At 37.0% G+C, this 20312-nt stretch overlaps 1 long non-coding RNA gene across 1 annotated transcript; it reads left to right on the forward strand.

The window, feature by feature from the left end:
- Positions 1-12356: 12356 nt before the first annotated feature.
- Positions 12357-14311, forward strand: LOC149793043 (uncharacterized). The gene is made up of 2 exons (XR_016422705.1): positions 12357-12784; positions 13819-14311. It is a non-coding gene; the product is annotated as an uncharacterized LOC149793043 (long non-coding RNA).
- The last annotated feature ends 6001 nt before the right edge of the window (positions 14312-20312 follow it).

The following is a 20312-nucleotide window of genomic DNA, read 5'->3' on the forward strand; positions in this document are numbered from 1 at the left end:
TTCAATAGCCCTCAGTAGTTTGGAAGAAGTTAATTTTGCAGGTATACTAAATCCGAGACATACAGGAAAGTTCAAACTGTCGTGATACATAGATAGGCTCAAACGACTTCAATATTTGACTTGGTACTGACGTTCGAGTTCCTCTAACAGTGAATCAAATAAGTCCATAATGAAACCTGATGTTCCTCGGCTGGATCGTCAGACGTGACGTCTTTAAATTTCACCGTGTAAGTGTTAGTTGTCGTTCTGAATTTTCTCGAAGTCGCAGAGTCATTAGGATGCAAAAATACTCATTTAGGTCTACTGAATCCTTTTCCTTCTTGGACGCACTTTGCTGTGACGGTATGGTGGTGAAAGAGGTCAGTGATGGGTAGAGTGATTCATTCTTCTCGGCGTTTGTCCTCGCAATGAAGTGTCGTTCTTGGAAGTCGTCCCTTTTTATACTGGATGAAATCAGCATGTCCATAAGGTAAAGTCTTGTAGTCTGGATGTCCCACTGGTTGCACATAGATTTCCATGGCCTTAGTAAGTAAGCAACTAAAAGTTGGTACTGCATTGGTGATGTGATCGTGAGGCGCAGCATCGCACTCGAGTTTTCTATAGCTTAATACTTGCTATGTGAAAGGATTCTTCTATCTCTCTTGGCGTTTGTAGTCAAAATTAAGTATCGGTCTTTGAACGTTTCCCCTTTATATACTTGTCAATATCGGTGTTTCCGTACGGTAAAGTGAAGTGGTTGGGAAGCCTTACGTGCTTCTGGTACATGATTTGATAAAGTTTTTCCAAGGGCCAACTGACGATTTGGTGTGTGGGTAAACGCACATTCTTGTGTGGTTCTTAGTGGTCACTCTAAAGATTCCATCCCCTCCAGGTCTCAACGTTTCTTTCAGTAAGCCAAAGTTCACCACTTGACTCGTGCGATCATTTAGTGTCAGTCCTTTCACTTTACACTCGGCGTGTACTTCTCCTTGTTTGTCCCGGTATTCGTAGCCGTAATATTTTAGGACCGCCACTAGCAAAACTTAGAATCTTGTCGTGATACTCTTCCATCCAGACTCCTAAACGGTGTCCTTCGATTTTAGGGTAACGATGATCATCAGGACGTTAAATGTAGATGCAACTATCCATCTCAAAGTACAGGACGCGATCTCATAGTTGATATAGGCTTCATGCAGTTTTAAACGAGCTCGGGCTGTCAAGTAGGCCGCAATGATGTCATTTTCAAATTTGTCAGCCTATACAAACTCAAATTCTTCTTCGTAATGGACCAGGAGCAAGCATTCACGAATGACGTTCACGTGTTTCATGTATTTGGTTTTGTCGCTAATCTTGTGGACGTAGGGGGAAGGTTTTGTCAAATACTCCGTCTTGGGGAAACACGGTCGTTGTGCCATTTTTCCCCACAAGCGATTCAACATCACTTTAGCAAACGATCGCCTTCCTTCATTTTTCTCGATGTGGTCTAAAGTGATGCCTTCCTGCTCCCAGTATTTCTCTTTCAATTTCTCTTGGTCCTCGGGAGTGTAGCACCAGGAAGGATACAACTGGTCTTCGGGAGTGTAGCACCAGGAAGGATAGCCGCTGGCTACTTGTTTCATTTTCAAACAGGCATCCGCGTAGTCTACGAAAATGCTTTTCTGAGTCTCGTTTCCCTTGTAGTACTGTTCTGTCTATGGACAATGGTAAATTTCGTACAATTCTAACAATGGGTATCCCAGTTCCAGAGCTTTAAACAATTCCAAGCTGACCCAAGTTCCTGTGAATGCGCGTTCTGCCTGAGTGTGCTGACACTCATGGTTGCACGTTTCGGCACAAGTGCGACACAAAGGAAACATCAGTTTTCCTTGGCGATGGTGAGGTAAAACGGGATGGTACAAGTCCGTGATAGGCAAGACTTTGCATTTAATCAATCCTTTTAATTGTCTAATTCTAATGTTTTCCACGCCGATGAGTTCGATCCGCAATTTGTGGGTGACCTGCTGCAAAGTGACAATATCTGCACACGTAAGGATACAGCAAACACACGTCCAGGTATTTAATTTCTTCTCCTTTCTCATCGTCGGCATGGTACAGTAAACATGTGGCATTCGTTCGCCCTCCATACAAACTGTCCCTTGGGTCCAGAGGGTATCAGCTTGTAACTTTCCACGATGCGTTTAAACTCTGGATTGATTTTCAAACGCTGATCGTACCCGTGTTCCCGCATTTCATCGACTTGGTATCCTTGCAGTTCTAACTTCAAGCGCCGTTGACAAGGGGCCTCGTTAAAGTCTTCCATGGTACGTTGTAAAATCTGATTTTTCGTGTTACGCTGAGGGTAGCAGATCGGACATCCGTGAAATAAGCATCCGTTAAACCCGTACACGATCTTAGGGTTTCCTAAGTCACAGCCATCCACCGAACATGTTTCAATGGTCTTTTCGCCCCCTCCGTTTCGATCATGTTGGATCCATTTGTTTTCTTTGTCGCACAAGTAAGGCAACCAGCATAGAGCTTTGACCGAGTATCGACGTTTGACAAAATTCGTCGTTTGAGGGCTTATGACAGCCAGGGTGTTTTCGGGCATGAATCGTTTGTGGTACACTACGGAGAACGCTTTGGCAATGATGCAGGCTTCTTTCAAAGGATCGATCCCTCCGTGCTCCCTTAATAGTTCTGAAAATTTTCCACAGCAACGCCATAAAACGTCCACGTCTCATCGACAATACTTTAACATTTCTTCCTAAAATCAAAGGGGTATCTGAGGCGTGAGTTTGGTACCAAGCGTAAAAAGCTTCTCGTCGGGTACGTAGTAGTGAGCAACGAACAAATGTAGGAGGGCAGCTAATTGATTGACTTCGGAATTGAAAAAGTGCGGACAATAGTGTTTGGCCATTTATGTCTTTCCAAACGTTAAGCCATTCGGCTAAACGACATGACCAAGTAACTCATAGAATCTTTAAACGGCACTTGTCCCACTTGCATGAAAATGAGTGTGGCTCCGTTCAAAGTGACTATCGGACGTTCGGTACTTTGTTCCCTGTAGTATCTCAAAAGAAACTGTCCATCGTATCCAGAGAAATTATAAGCCATCACCATGGCATAGTGATGACAATCTCCGTAATGTTCAATGTCCTCTTGGCTCCACGTTCCGTTGATAGGGTCGAATATATATCGGAAGAAATCTGCTAGTGTGTCCCGAAAGAAGTTTTTACGGCCTCCATGAATATTGCTACAGTGATGACAATAACTGAAGATAGGTTCTTGGATCCACTTCTTGCACGCTCGATGAGCCACGCAGAAATTAGGAATGTGAATGCCGGCCTCTTACGTGCATTCGAAATCGAAAAAGATGAAATTCCCTTTCTTCTTGTCATCTTCCTCCTCCTGTTTGGGTTGGTATTTTTGAATGTAGCATTCATGTTCCTAGTCCACAATTTGGCGACAAATGGGACATCGTTTCATTTCTGAATATACGTGAGCCTTGGCAATGTTGGTACGTATAACTTGTCCACAAGTAGGGCACAATCTCAGCAGTTGACAAGTACTTTTAATCCGTGAACCTAGCGTCTTTAGATGTTTTTGGTAACCGATAGGGCTGACAAAAGTTCGCTGACAAGCAGGGCAATGCACTTGCTTGTCCTTCGTCAAGACAGGGTTTAGAGGATAAACTTCCTGAGCATTTCGATCCACAATGCCTGTGTTGCTCTCGAGTGGTATAGCCATAGTCACATTACTCACAATAATATCTGTATCCGAGGAATCCGGTGATAATGGTGTTATGTATATCTGATTTAATTTATATTTGATTTAATTTATTGTATGTTTGTTAGTTTTAATTTTTTTAAATTCCATTACATGATATTGTAATGTAACTTTGTTTACTGGATTTGATATTGTCTAGAATAGAGTGTCAGTTCTGACTCCATTTTTATTTTTGACATAAACAACTTTATCGAGACTCTGTATCTAATGCTGACCTAGTTCCTGACCTTGATTAAGAAATAGTAGCATTTCTGATAAACAACCTTTTTTATTTTCTTAAATTCTTTCTCAGAGTAGAACCATTGATTTCAGTTAAGGGCATACGTGATGTTAGGGTTGTATAAAGCTTGTATTTTGTTCTAGAAAGATGAGCATGTGACCCTCGTCGGGGAATGTGTTTTGCGTCCTTAGCTAGACTTATTGCTAATGTTTTGAGAAAGAATTGTCATTCGTGCCTTGACACTTGAGACGTCCAGGTGTTTTATGTTGTGTCCAGTTTGGACTAATTATTTTAGTTTCTTCAAGTTATATGGATTTCAAGTGACTGTTTTCCCTGGAAATACTAGTGCTCTAAATTAATTATTGGACAAAGACATTTATCGAAATTTATACTGAATTAAAAAACTGGAATAATATTTTCTGTAATTCAACATGAGACTGCTGACACAGCAGCATTTCACAGGTTACAACAGAAGGCATCGTCTTCCATTTTGGATTTCATCGGGATTCGAACTCAGTTTCATTTAGGACTTTTTAATAATGGGACTTCTATTTTTTAATTCTGTGATTAATGTTGGGTTTAATTCGTAAAACTGTAAGTTCTTTTGCTCAGTTTTACCTTGTTTTTCTAGGGAAATAAATTATTTGTTAAATTTTACAAAGCCTGTTGTCTTCGCTTTTATCTTGTTACGTTTTCCAAGAGCCTTAACACCTAATACTAGTAATGGCATCGCAATGTTCATCATGATGATAGACATGAATGTATTTTCCGTCTTTGAAATTGTTGCACCGAAACAACAGTTCTCCATGCACTTCTTGAGGATGCACTTTTGGAGCCAAGACGTCTAGCAATTTTTTCATTTCAGGAATGCCACAGGGTGTGTCTTTGGATAACCCCGCTTGCTGTAACAGGAGTTCTGCTTCATTTCGTTGTTTGGCTCGGTCCGATTGTCGAATGTTCTCCCAGGCTCTTTTCTATTCGCTCTTGTCGGCATACTTTCGTCCCACGACGATGGCAAGGTCTAAACACATCTCGTCTCGAGTTTTGTTAACTTGCACGATGCTAATAATTTGTCTCATACGTAACCTGTTCGACTGGGTTCAGTAGGCGTTTTAATTTTAGACAAACGTTTTAAAGTTACGCAGCTTATTTCTTTTATGTAGCTAGTCATTCAATGTCGGTGGAATATCTGTTTTATTAAACACTTTAATATTATTTATCCTTGATCGTTTCTGCGTGGATTAAAATTGGATGTTCTGTAGAATTGGGAGGGGGTGTCAAGCGTACGTAGGTAAGTGGGGGTTTGTAAAAACTACGTATGTGTAGGGGGAAGGGGTCATGCTTTGCCAGATTTGTGCGTACGTACTAAATGGATGGCCCCTTACTAGGAATTTTACATTTTCCAGAAACCGCTCCGGTGGCCAAGTGGTTAGAGCGTCCGCCTCGGATGCGGGAGGTCGTGGGTTCGATCCCCGGCCGAGTCATACCAAAGACTTACAAAAATGGTACTAACAGCTCCCTCGCTTGGCGCTCAGCATTAAGAGGTTAGTGTTAGGACTGGTCGGCCCGGTGTCAGGATAATGTGACTGGGTGGGACATCATGCTACATGTCTGCGGCATGATGCCCCAGTGCTAGACATCACTATAAACTGCCACATTGCAGACATCGTAGCGATATGACTGAAAAATTGTTAAAGCTACGTTAAAAATCCAAATCACATCACATTTTCCAGAAATTAGTTTGACCTGACTGTTTAATCGTAAGCACCGAACTTTGTATCTTTTGCTGACCTAGTTCCTGGTCTTGATTGATGATCAAATACACAAGTTCTATTTTTAATTCATTTTTAATGTGTGAATGATAATAGTGGAATCGAGGCCGTACTGGAATACGTGATCTTATATATGTTAATACCTTCTAAACCATTCTGGAATGTGATCACGTGACCATCATACAGGTATCTGTTTTACGCATTAATTGACTATATAACCTTTGTCTATAGAGAAATAATATCAGTCGGGCTTCTAAACACTGGGACGTAAGGTGTTCATTTTGTGGTGACCAGTTTGGAGTTATATTTTATTTTTTTTCAAATTATCGAGATTCTAAAAGATTAATTCTTTTTCATGGAAATATTTGAGTGCTCATACAGAATTCTTGGAAAAAGACATTTCTTTAAATTTTATTCGGGAATTCAAACACCGGAATATTGTTCGTGAATCAACAATGAACTGTGCACCCATCCGTAATATAAAGGCTACAGAATATGCCATCGCCTTCCATTTGGGATTTTTCGTCGGGATTCTAACTTGAATTCATTAGAACATTTCATTACTAGGACTTCTAAAATGTAATTCGTGGATTATTCTTGGATTATTTTTTGGATTTGATTCTTAAAACCGTAAGTTCTTATTTTTTATTTTTACAGTGTTTCTCCAAGGAAATAAATTATTTACTACATTTTTCAAAACTTGTTGTTCTCACTCTTTCTTGTGTTGCTGTTTATCAGAGTTTAGACTGTCGATAGAACAAGGCGATTTTTGATGCCGTCCTTAGTTTTGTGAAAACTTTGCAACATTGTTGGTAGCATGTGCTTTGAAACTCAGGACATCTCTTAAATTTGGGATCTGCAACAAATGTTAAGCAGTCAGTCGACAATAAATATCACACTACCTTTTAATGAAATTGATGAATGAATGAAAACAATGAACATTTCTCACAAAGAATGTGTGGCTGTCTTAATTACCTTTGTCCTATAATACCGCAAAAAATAACAGACCCCAAAATGGTGTCCTACTTTTTTTAAAGTTAACATTCTTTATTTCTTTCATTCTTCCAGTCATGCTAATTCTGTCTGCCCAACTCTCAAAACGCTTGAGAATAAGGTACCGCCCCTTCTACCGTTACCCAATGCAGTAACATCAGAATAAGGTACCGCCCCTTCTACCGTTACCCGATGCAGTAACATCAGAATAAGGTACCGCCCCTTCCACCGTTACCCAATGCAGTAACATCAGAATAAGGTACCGCCCCTTCTACCGTTACCCAATGCAGTAACATCAGAATAAGGTACCGCCTCTTCTACCGTTACCCAATGCAGTAAAATCAGAATAAGGTACCGCCCCTTCTACCGTTACCCAATGCAGTAACATCAGAATAAGGTACCGCCCGTTCTATCGTCACCCAATGTGTCACACCTGTGTGCGTGCTTTCGCGTACACACATATCGTTGGTACCAAAATTTAATACACAAATAAATGTTTCTGCAAGGCACTATTGGGGCTAATAGATTGTAATAAATAATCTTCATGAAGTACCAAATGAATTTATTTCTTCACTGGTCTCTGATTGTTCTGTTATCCTATCATATTTACCACCGTTTTCTCTCAACCTCTCGATATCACTCTATAGTGGTTGCAAATGGTGTTGAATATAAAGCAATTATATCATTTTCAAGATCGCTAGCACAAACCTCTACCAACACATTTTGAAACGTATTGTCACTTTGGTGTCTGCTTTCTCCTTGGAAAAGTCTCATCGTTTCATCTTGATTACAAACATTTAATTTGACTAAGTTGTACACACTACTTAAACTCTTTACATCTCTAGGTGTAGGTGTAAGCATTCGTTTTCAATTTTCTGGAAGTGTGTTTTTGCGTCTCTAATGTGACAATACTTTTAGGGACTCAGGATATGTGTGTAAGAGAAAGCACGCACACAAGTGTTACTGCAGTGTGTAAAACTTAGTCAAATTAAATTTTCCCGATTTCTTCCTTCGCCAAGTATACTCTCCGCCATGCATATTATATCGTGTGCTTAACCCACAACAACAGTAATAACTTATGCCAACGTTATGAACCTTACCTGAAATAGACGTTGAACAAAGAATACATATATCTATCTATCTATCTATCTATCTATCTATCTATCTATCTATCTATCTATCTATCTATCTATCTATCTATATATATATAAACAGAGAGAGAGAGAGAGAGAGAGAGAGAGAGAGAGAGTGAGCCTAACTTCTGTATTGTAGATCGTACTTTAAGATTAATGTCCATTTGTAAACATGATGATTACAAGACTAACTTTTGTCCGTGATTAAGTTGTAAAAAACTATGTAGTCCAGAACATTTTCGAAACATACTTGTTTACTTGGCAAGAGTTTATGATCCGCCTTGTTTACAGTTAGACCAAGTTTTTCCGTTTGAAACCTATGTTATAGGTCAAATGAAAATGTGTATAAATGAGGATTTGATAAATTAGTTCATGTTTTAAGGTCAGTACGTGGGTATCCTTAACAGTCGTATTCATTGGTAATTTAAGAGGAATTATTTAAATTTTCATTGACATTACTAAGTGTTCATTGACATTACTAAGTGTTCATTGACATTACTAAGTGTTCATTGACATTACTAAGTGTTCATTGAAGTTACTCAGTATTCATTGACATTACTAAGTGTTCATTGACATTACTAAGTGTTCATTGAAATTACTAAGTGTTCATTGAAGTTACTCAGTATTCATTGACATTACTCTCCAAATAATGTTAACTCATTCAAAGACATTATGGATTGCATCACTGAGGTGCATCAGGACATTCGAGATATGGAATTCATTCGGAACATTTTTTTGTACTTGTGATAGCACATTTAGGATTATATGGGATTAATTCACAATGATGTGTCTTTTGAATATTTCATTTTGTATTGTAGGCGAAATAATTGTTTGTTTATTTTACTTAAATTCTTTGCTTCACTTCCTGTTACATATATTTTGATCTAGAATCGCAATACCCGTTAAAAACGGAACAACCAGATGGATGGGTAGATAGAGATTCAAAGAGACTGGCAGAAGTATTAGATACACATAATCGGATGATATCTTTGCCTGCCTAAAACTGTATTGCCAGGTGATAATTTCATAAACTACCAGTGCACACATCTAATCTAGGGGTCGAGGTAATTTTGTTTACTGTTTTGTATCTTTCATGAAAAATGCCATTTAAAGGAAGTTGTTGGAAAATGTAGGTGAAAATCTGACAGATAGTGAAATGTTATTGTTAAATTCATAATAAAACACACAACTCTGGTAGCAAATGTTTCATGCTTTTTCTAAGTTGAAATCCTTTCGATTATTTTCAACTTGTAACAGCTACAAAGATCTCATTTGTATTTATTCATGTTGTTTGCAAAAATTAGTAAAGCCATACCATCCATTATATTCCAATGAATGACTTCAAATGTCACATGTAATGCGAATTATATGCTTTCCCTCGATTAGTTAATGATTTAGTGGCTGTGCGTGCTTGAAACAGCGCACGTGTAAAATATTAGAAGCGGGTAAGTTATGTTGTTTCCTGTAGTTAGATGCGCATATGTGACTGATAAGTCTGCCTGGCTGGTATTTTATATTAGTGTGAGGAAATTCTTGAGTTGGGAATTAAGTGACTGGTTACAAAGATAAGCACCAATTTTGTACAAAATTAGGGACACAGCAGAATGTTGTATTGTCATTAAATTTTGGCGAATTAGTAATTAAGGATGACAGGCTGTTAGTATAAAAAAAAATTGACATCCATAAAGCATGTAACGCATTTCAAATTCTAAAAAAGCGAGCAAACAATCTACTTACGTACCGAACGGTCTCATTACGAAGGATTATTTGACAACGCACAATTATCCATCCGACCGTCCATCAATCCAGCCATCGGTATAGTCGCTACATTTCGATTTACATCCCGAAGACACACGTGTTAAGAAGGAATTAATTCAATGTGTTGTCCATATTGTGTTCTTGACCATCCTTTGACTTAATCATTTTGGATAGCCCTTCAACGTCTTCAGAGAGACACTCACCTATATCACACGAGAGAGAGAGAGAGAGAGAGAGAGAGAGAGAGAGAGAGAGAGAGAGAGAGAGAGAGAGAGAGAGTTGTTGTGGATGTGGGGTTTAACGCCATTTTTTAGCACATGATAGGTTATGCATGGCGGCCAGTATCAGTGGTGGAGGAAGAACCCGGGAAAACCCCGGGAAGAACCACCGACCCACGAGAAGCTACTGGCACGCTTTCTCATATACACACATTGGTCGAATCCTAGACTTGAACCCACGCAGACAGAGGTGAGATGGCAGTGATCTGTAACGGAGAGCGCTTTAGACCACTCGGCCACTGAGAGAGAGAGAGAGAGAGAGAGAGAGAGAGAACCACTGTTATTCATCTCCACTTTATCTCGCCACATATATAATTGAATTGAAGAATTCTGTATTCCGTTCAAATATAATTTGTTTTCTTTATTCTCTTCTACATATGTAAAAAGAAATGATGGAAAGGGGAACGGATGAATCAAGAAAGTGTTATTGAAGCAATATTAACAAGGAATATTTGTTAAGAATAAGATTTTTACTAGAATGGCTGCCTTGTGTGCCGATGGATGTATTATACATGAATTAAGTGGACGTGCGAAGAAATCAAAGCTTGAAAGGTATGTAAAGCTATAACCCGAGTCAGCAAAAGTAACAACAGTAGTAGCAGTCGTGGTGGTGGTTATAATGGTGTCAGTAATAATAAAGGCAGCGATTGTTGAGGTACCAGTAATCGTTACACTTGGTATGGTAATGTTAACAAAATATTAGATAGAAAGACTAGCAATATATTAGATAGAAAGACTAGCAATATATTAGATAGAAAGACTAGCAATATATTAGATAGAAAGACTAGCAATATATTAGATAGAAAGACTAGCAATATATTAGATAGAAAGACTAGCAATATATTAGATAGAAAGAGGCTAAAGAGTAGTAGTAGTTGTTATAGTTGTAGTAGGCTTTGTAGCAGTATTAATGGTAGTAGTAGTAGCAGCAACACTAGTAGTAGTCCTGGTGGTGATTGTAATAGTGTTATTACTTGTACAGGTAGCAATAGTAGTGACAATATTTAAGGTGATGGTAATGTTAATGGCATAAGTAGTAGTAGTAGTAGTAGCAGTATTCAACCTACCAACAAAACGTGTTGCATGAGTCGAGCGCCATCTGGAGAAAAGTGTTCAAGGAACATATATCGTGTTGCAGACGGTCATATATATTTTTTGCAGGTTTGAGACTATTTCCAGATTCGTTTAATAATTTCATTATTGATTACATACTGAACGATCCATCTTTATGCATCATAACGTTAATACAAATGGCTATTTGATCCATTTTTGCACACTCTGCAATATTCATTGGTTTCTCTAGAGCCTGTCTAGGACAGAGTTTAATGCATCAACCATTCTGCTGCTGAGTGGATAATATTATGGTTCCAAAAATGAGCGTGGAAGAAACTGAATAAAATATTCTCTGCCAGACAGAAAAAATGTACAGTAATGTCATGCCAGTTTGCACTTAACGTATTTATGCTGAGTCGTAAAAACGAGTAAACATTATTGACCACATAGCTGATCTAAGTAAGTAAGTAAGTAAGTAAATAAGAAAGTAAGCAAGTAAGTATGGATATACTGTATGTAGGTAGGTAGGTAGGTATGTATCTATCTATGTATGTATCTTTTGGTTTGTTTTGATATCGTGTTTAACGGTACATAATCACAAGTGTTATTCAGTGGGACAAAATTAAAGTAAAATGGTTTGATCAAGGACACATCCGTCGCCAATCCGAACTGACCTAGCGTAAGGATTCGAACTCTCGCCCTTTCGGTTGCAAATTTTACCGACTAACCACTGAACCACTGCGGCTCAGTGTGTATTTTTTCTTATCATCTATTAAAATATAATATAATTTGGGTTTGCTAAAATTCTCCAAAACGTATGGGAAAGATCATATAACGGCTAAAATTAAAATCCTCAACACTTAGGGTCAATTATTAATTTTTTTCAAAAACGCCTTCTTTTAGAAACTAAAATATTTGCCTCCTCGTAAATCCTAATAAAACGTTTCAATACAGTCGACAAAATGATAAAGAAATATTAAACTTCTGTCTCACATGATATAAGTTTATATATTCGGGAAAAATGTTGTACGGCCAGTGTAAAACCAGGAAGTATTTCAATCTAGTTGCTGTTCATCCTTGTGAGGTAGAGGTATGCATAGTTAGAGGTATGCATAGTAGAGGTATGCATAGTTGGAGGTATGCATAGTTAGAGGTATGCATAGGTAAGGCGGTTGTATCCTATTTTCGAGCTGCACAATACCACTTCATATGTAGATTTTCTTAATGTGAAAAGATGCCGTTCTCCTACTGTGATGGCCTGAGGTTTGTTAGAGGAATTTTCGTTCCACATATTTTTGTAAGGCAAATAGAACATGCCAGTTACTATAACACTTGGAGTATAGCACTGAATCATATTCACTTCAGGGGGAACTTGATTTATCGACTATTTTTTTTAACTCTAAGGTGGCAGGGTCCAGTTTCGTAATTTGGCCCCTGGCAAATTTCTTAACTTAAGGCTATGGTGTGACTTTTTCAACTATTATTGTTTACTATTTATAGATATGGATATATTTGTGAACTAGGTGTTTTGGGCTTGTGTTGTTCTTGAAATTGATGTCAGTCATGTACACCTTCCATAGTTGCTCTGCAGTATGTTGATAGTGAAATACCAATAGTTGGCTAGGAAGAAGAGCTAGCTTCCCATAGCAGTAGACACGTGGGTTCAAGGCAAGTCGAGTATCTCAAAAACGGCTTGGATGACAACTATTCTGAATTGCATCAAACTATTTAGTAGACAATGTTTTTCAAAAGTTTCATCCAGGGAAAGGGCTTGCGTTTGCACTGTGAGTACTACATGCTGTCAAAAATGGCATTTGGATGTGAAAAATGCAGGTATAAAATAGGGGTTGGGGTGCATAAACCTCTTCTGCTATGAACTGCCATTGACTTCTCTGGTCAAGTGAATACTATTCTTATGCTCTGTTTTAATATAGGTATCTAAAAATATGGACCTTTTTGACCTCACTTGTGTATTTGATTTTTTATGATTTTTTATACTAGGTCACTGATTGCGGCATTAAATTTGTACATAAAAACTGGACCCTGCCCCCTTAAGGAAAATTGATCATTTTTTTGATGGTGCAGTCAGCCACATCTATTACACTTTTCTGTTTCTTTGTGTATATTTAAATAATTTTTATGCATTAGCTTTATTATATCTCCTTCCTTTTTCCATATATTACATAGTGTTGTATGTGATGCTCTTTGGAGAGGGAGGTAACTGTGTTTTGTACCTCCATGTGAGGACTGTTTACATCATGACAAAGTAGCATATTTTGGATATAACTTACTAAATATGGGAACAAAATGGTAACCATAATGTATAGTCTTGCACTTTCTGTAGCTGTCAAGGTTTTGCACCTCTATTTTTATGAATACTATTCACATTTCAATACAGACACACCTAAACAATTGCATAGCATGTCAACATGTATTCTTTAAAGTAATTTAACTCCACAGGAGCAGATAGAATTCAGAGGAATCATACATAAACATACTGTTGTGAATATTGAATGTCACCAGTGGAACAGTCTTAGAAATAATGATGCATATGGCATATTACTTGGTATATTTTGGTGAGAAGAATGAAAGTTTTAGCACACCGACATAGTTTCTACCTTCATGACCCCACTCTGAAGTTGACATAAGAGATTCATATCTCACACTTGGGTGATAGTAGAAAATGTTTCAGTGTTATGTATATATCTTGAAATTTCTAGGTTCAGTTAACAAAGGGGGAAAAGCTTAAAATTAAGTGGCAGCTTCATGCATTTGACAATGCACATACAGTTTCTCCTCTGAAAGTCTTATGTTTTCACTGAATGTTAAAAGTACATCAGTATCACTTGTTTCTTTTCTTTTTGCAGGTGTCAGTTTGCATAGTGAGAGATTAGGATTAATCAGTTAGTCATGCTGAAAGAAACAATAGCTTCAATCTCATCCAGATAGTCATTCTGATCTAAGTGCACAAGAGAGTGACTTTGACGGATTGACTTAGCTTCTGCAGGAGTTGTTTTATGGTACGTGCTTATCAAAAGCCAAGCCGGTGATATGCTTTTTACCTTGAACTGGATTTTCCACTATAAATATTTGTTCTATACCTTATCTTATTATTTACTATGATTTTGTAAACTCCAGAAAACATTAAAGTCAGTTGTAAGTAAATTAGTGTCTGAGAAGAAATTTCTCTGTTAAACTGTATTGAGTAATTTGTATATGTATGGTCAATTTCATTGGCTATGTATCAATGAATTTATTTGATATGTCACTCCTTGTAAGTTTTAGGGTCCTACACATCAGTATATCAATATTCCAGCATTGTCTAATGTTAATTGATTAAACTTTGACTTTTCCAGACTAGCTAGACTTGTGTTGCGATTACCCCCCCCCCCAATATACACTCACACAACACTGATGTTGCTATTAGCATCTCCAGAATGATAATGAAAAGTTAGGAACCACTTCTTTTATATCAGTCTAAGAGTACTTCTAAAGTTCATGATTTACTTAAATGTGTGATTTCTTTAAGTTTGCTAGAAGAGTTTAGAGAAACTTTTCACTTCTGTCACTGACACCTAACATAGCATTTCTGTTATTCCCTCCTAAAATGTATAACTTCCAGATCTCTTCTTGACATTCATGAAACATTGTAAAGGAATTTTGATTTTGTACTGATGCTATGGTGGTAAACAAAGACCAAGAGCATTGTAGGTTGCAAACAATTTGAAATCTTTCAAGAAATGCAGTCAGTCATAATTCACAATGTAAATAATGCAGAGCTTTTTGCCGCAAAGAGGTAACTTTTTTAAAAGCATAATACCATTTTTAGTTTTGTGCACAAAAAGTTTTCCTTTATACCATTGTACTAGATAATGTCTAAATATGTGATATGTACACAACTTTTGACATAAACCATTTTGAGCCAAATCCTTAAGGTGGCAGGGTCCAGTTTCGTAATTTGGCCCCTGGCAAATTTCTTAACTTAAGGCTATGGTGTGACTTTTTCAACTATTATTGTTTACTATTTATAGATATGGATATATTTGTGAACTAGGTGTTTTGGGCTTGTGTTGTTCTTGAAATTGATGTCAGTCATGTACACCTTCCATAGTTGCTCTGCAGTATGTTGATAGTGAAATACCAATAGTTGGCTAGGAAGAAGAGCTAGCTTCCCATAGCAGTAGACACGTGGGTTCAAGGCAAGTCGAGTATCTCAAAAACGGCTTGGATGACAACTATTCTGAATTGCATCAAACTATTTAGTAGACAATGTTTTTCAAAAGTTTCATCCAGGGAAAGGGCTTGCGTTTGCACTGTGAGTACTACATGCTGTCAAAAATGGCATTTGGATGTGAAAAATGCAGGTATAAAATAGGGGTTGGGGTGCATAAACCTCTTCTGCTATGAACTGCCATTGACTTCTCTGGTCAAGTGAATACTATTCTTATGCTCTGTTTTAATATAGGTATCTAAAAATATGGACCTTTTTGACCTCACTTGTGTATTTGATTTTTTATGATTTTTTATACTAGGTCACTGATTGCGGCATTAAATTTGTACATAAAAACTGGACCCTGCCCCCTTATTCAACCACAAAAGGGAACTGTTTCATAACGTTGTACGCACGTGAGAGAGAGAGAGAGAGAGAGAGAGAGAGACAGAGAGACAGACAGACAGACAAATAGACATACAGACAGACATAGATGCACGAGTGTAACGAGCATATAAGAAACTGAGAAAGGAGGTTAAACAGAAGGTTAATAAATTGCTTATATAATAAAAAAGGTTTGTAGGTGTTTAGTGTTATTTTGTGCAGAGAGTTAATGTAGTTTCATGAACATGTCGCTACAAGGGAATCTGATATTTGCCTTTACTATGACACCAGCTGCTTTTTCGAGTGTTTGTTTATTCGTTGAATGTCGGGTTTTGATTCTGTTGTTGTTCTTGTTGTGGGGTTTAACGCCATTTTTCTGCACACGATAAGCTATGCATGGCGCCCAGTATTAATGATAGAGGAAAAACCCAGGAAAACCCCGGGAAGAACCACCGACCCACGAGAAGCAACTGGCAAGCTTTCTCACATACCCACATTAGCCGAATCCTAGACTCGAACCGACGCAGACAGAGGTGAGATGGCAGTGACCCGAAACGGAGAGCGCTTTAGACCACTCGGCCACTCCGAGGCCCGGTTTTGATGCAATAATCCAAATGATATTACAGTAGTTAATAGCAATACTCCAAATGATATACAGTAGTTAATAGCAATACTCCAAATGATATTACTGTAGTTAAATAGCAATACTCCAAATGATATACAGTAGTTAATAGCAATACTCCAAATGATATACAGTAGTTAATAGCAATACTCCAAATGATATACTGTAGTTAATAGCAATACTCCAAATAATATACAGTGGTTAATAGCAATATTCCAAACGATATTACATTGATTAATAGCAATACTCCAAATGATATACAGTAGTTAATAGCAATACTCCAAATGATATACAGTAGTTAATAGCAATACTCCAAATGATATACTGTAGTTAATAGCAATACTCCAAATAATATACAGTGGTTAATAGCAATATTCCAAACGATATTACATTGATTAATAGCAATACTCCAAATGCTATTACAGTAGTTAATAGCAATACTCCAAACGATATTACAGTAGTTAATAGCAATACTCCAAATGATATACAGTAGTTAATAGCAATACTCCAAATGATATACTGTAGTTAATAGCAATACTCCAAATAATATACAGTGGTTAATAGCAATATTCCAAACGATATTACATTGATTAATAGCAATACTCCAAATGCTATTACAGTAGTTAATAGCAATACTTCAAATGATATTACAGTAGTTAATAGCAATGCTCCAAATGATATTACAGTAGTTAATAGCAATGCTCCAAACGATATTACATTAATTAATAGCAATACTCCAAATGATATTACAGTAGTTAATAGCAATACTCCAAATGATATTACAGTAGTTAATAGCAATACTCCCAATGATATTACAGTAGTTAATAGCAATACTCCCAATGATATTACAGTAGTTAATAGCAATACTCCCAATGATATTACAGTAGTTAATAGCAATACTCCAAATGATATTACAGTAGTTAATAGCAATACTCCCAATGATATTACAGTAGTTAATAGCAATACTCCCAATGATATTACATTAATTAATAGCAATACTCCCAATGATATTACAGTAGTTAATAGCAATACTCCCAATGATATTACAGTAGTTAATAGCAATACGATATTTGCATTAAGGAAAAGGTTTCGAATATTACTTGAAATGGATATGCGTTTTAGTCTGTGGTTGAAGGTATTGAAAAGAGCTGATCGATATCAAAGCTGCAGTGTAGATTTTACATACACATACGTCCTGATAAGTTTCTGAACAGTATCAGTTTATTTAAGTTGTTTTTTATTTTGTTAATTACCATTTGATTATATGTACACTATTTGTAAGCAGAGAAAATGTCTTTTAGCAGTTTAATTTCGATTTTCCGGCGGTTCGAATAGTAATGCCATTCAGTAAATCGCTATTACATTGAACAGCATGAAATACCTTTAAAAAAAAAACGTCGGTCGTCGCGAGTTATTGTCGTGACGTTACATTGACAGTTTGTTTTCGAGTATCGAAATCTCTCTCTCTCTCAAACACACACACACACACACACACACACACACACATATGAAACGCTTCAAAAACAAATCAGGATTATGTGCTGTACTATTACCACCATTGACAACGTAATTTATCCATTTCTCTACATGTATGATATGTTTAACCATGGCTGTTGGTCTGATTGCCTCAAACCTGATTTAGTACATACAAGGTGTAACTAAGAAAATGGCGGACAAAATGCTTTTCATATCATACGGTGACGAGCCAGGAGAACTGATTTACGATTGTAATTGGAACGGTCAGATTTACTGCTACTCTATTTATAGGATTAATCTTAGCCAGTTATAATGTTTATGGGAATGTTCCTTTTCAGATATCAAGGTTAATTAACTCGGTGATGGATTTATCAATTACCTAGGGATTAGTGTATTGGTGTCAGTTGATTTATTTGTATCAAAACTGAGAAAACATTAAAATCTAATCTTTAGATTATATTGAGAGAGAGAGAGAGAGAGAGAGAGAGAGAGAGAGAGAGAGTAATCTTTCATTTACAAAATATCAGTTTATCGTATACATTTATGGAAGAAGGTTCAGCGAGATAGTTCTAGGAGATCGATACAAAGAAATCATTAAACTGTTGAAGAGCATCATGAAGGTCAGTAAATACTACATCATGAAGGTCAGTAAATACTACATCATGAAGGTCAGTATATACTACATCATGAATGTCAGTACTACATCATGAAGGTCAGTACTACATCATGTTATGGTTAGTAAATACTACACCATGAAGGTCAGTACATACTACATCATGAAGGTCAGTAAATACTACATCTTGAATGTCAGTACTACATCATGTTATGGTTAGTAAATACTACACCATGAAGGTCAGTATATACTACATCATGAATGTCAGTACTACATCATGAAGGTCAGTACTACATCATGTTATGGTTAGTAAATACTACACCATGAAGGTCAGTAAATACTACATCATGAAGGTCAGTACATACTACATCATGAAGGTCAGTAAATACTACATCTTGAATGTCAGTACTACATCATGTTATGGTTAGTAAATACTACACCATAAAGGTCAGTATATACTACATCATGAATGTCAGTACTACATCATGAAGGTCAGTACTACATCATGTTAAGGTTAGTAAATGCTAGGTCAATACTACATCATGAAGGTCAGTACTACATCATGTTATGGTTAGTAAATACTACATCATGAAGGTCAGTATATACCACATCATGAATGTCAGTACTACATCTTGAATGTCAGTACTACATCATGTTAAGGTTAGTAAATGCTAGGTCAATACTACTTCATGTTATGGTCAGTAAATACTACATCATGAAGGTCAGTATATACCACATCATGAATGTCAGTACTACATCATGAAGGTCAGTACTACATCATGAAGGTCAGTATATACCACATCATGAATGTCAGTACTACATCATGAAGGTCAGTACTACATCATAAAGGTCAGTATATACTACATCATGAATGTCAGTACTACATCATGAAGGCCAGTACTACATCATGTTAAGGTTAGTAAATGCTAGGTCAATACTACTACATCATGAAGGTCAGTAAATACTATGTCAATGAAGTTCACTTCCTTGAAGTTGTTAGTGGTGTCCAACTCTGTTTAACATCCTTAGACTTAAAAACAATGTAATGATGTAACTTATCTTACCTTGTGTAATATAGATCTTTTCTAAAGGACCTATAGTTTGGGTTAAAGGATAAAACTCAGCTCCTCGTTTCGGTGTTTAAACATTTTCTGGTAAAATCACCCAGAACGTTTTTGACTGGTTTATTGTTCTAAAAGGACCGCGTAAATTTTTGAAAATACTGAAAGGCAAAGCACCAGTAGTAGTGAAGGGGGATATTATAGGGTCTATGGGACTTATCATTAAAAATACCCTTGGGACAATATAGGGTCTATGTAAATTTAACATGGAGAAAAATCGTGGGACAATATAGGGTCTATGGGAATTAACATGGCCAAAAACCTATGGGACTGTATAGGGTCTATGTATATTTAACATGGCCAAAAGCCCTTGGGACTGTATAGGGTCTATGTAAAATTGAAACAGGGAGGGTCTCTATTTTTTTTATATATTTTTTTTAAAAAAAAATAAAAAAGGGGGTAGGCAATGGAAAGACTATCTCTCTTCGAGAAATATGGGGGCCCTGAAAAGGGCCTTTGGGTTTTCTTCTTCTTCTTCTTCTGCTTCTAATTTCTTCTTTTCCTCCACCAACTTCTTATTTTATCTCCAACACTCTTTCTCTTCTTTTATTTCTTTTTTTTCTCCTCCTCTTCTTTCTTCTCTTCCTCCTCTTCTTCTTTCTTCCTCTTCTCATTTTCTTCTTCTTTTTCAATTTTTTCGTTCCATGTTCTTATTCTTATCTTTTCCTCTTCATCCTCCTTCTCCTCCTTTATTTCCTTCCTCACACCACTGATCATGTCCTTTGCTTTTCTTAAGTTGTTAATTTCCATTTTTACTCTATGCGGACTATAAGAATAGTGGTCTTCAACGAGTCGTACGAGCATTTGTTCTATCATGCCCAAATTGTCAAGGACGTCTTGCAATGATTGAAATTTATCCAGGTGGTTTGAAGCCATCTTCTATGTAGAATGGTTTGAACGACGAATACTGTGGGTTCTTATACTTAAAGCGCGTA

This window comes from Sinohyriopsis cumingii, chromosome 8, assembly GCF_028554795.1.
Source record: "Sinohyriopsis cumingii isolate HCF-2022 chromosome 8, ASM2855479v2, whole genome shotgun sequence".
Classification (NCBI taxonomy): Eukaryota; Metazoa; Mollusca; class Bivalvia; order Unionida; family Unionidae; genus Sinohyriopsis; species Sinohyriopsis cumingii.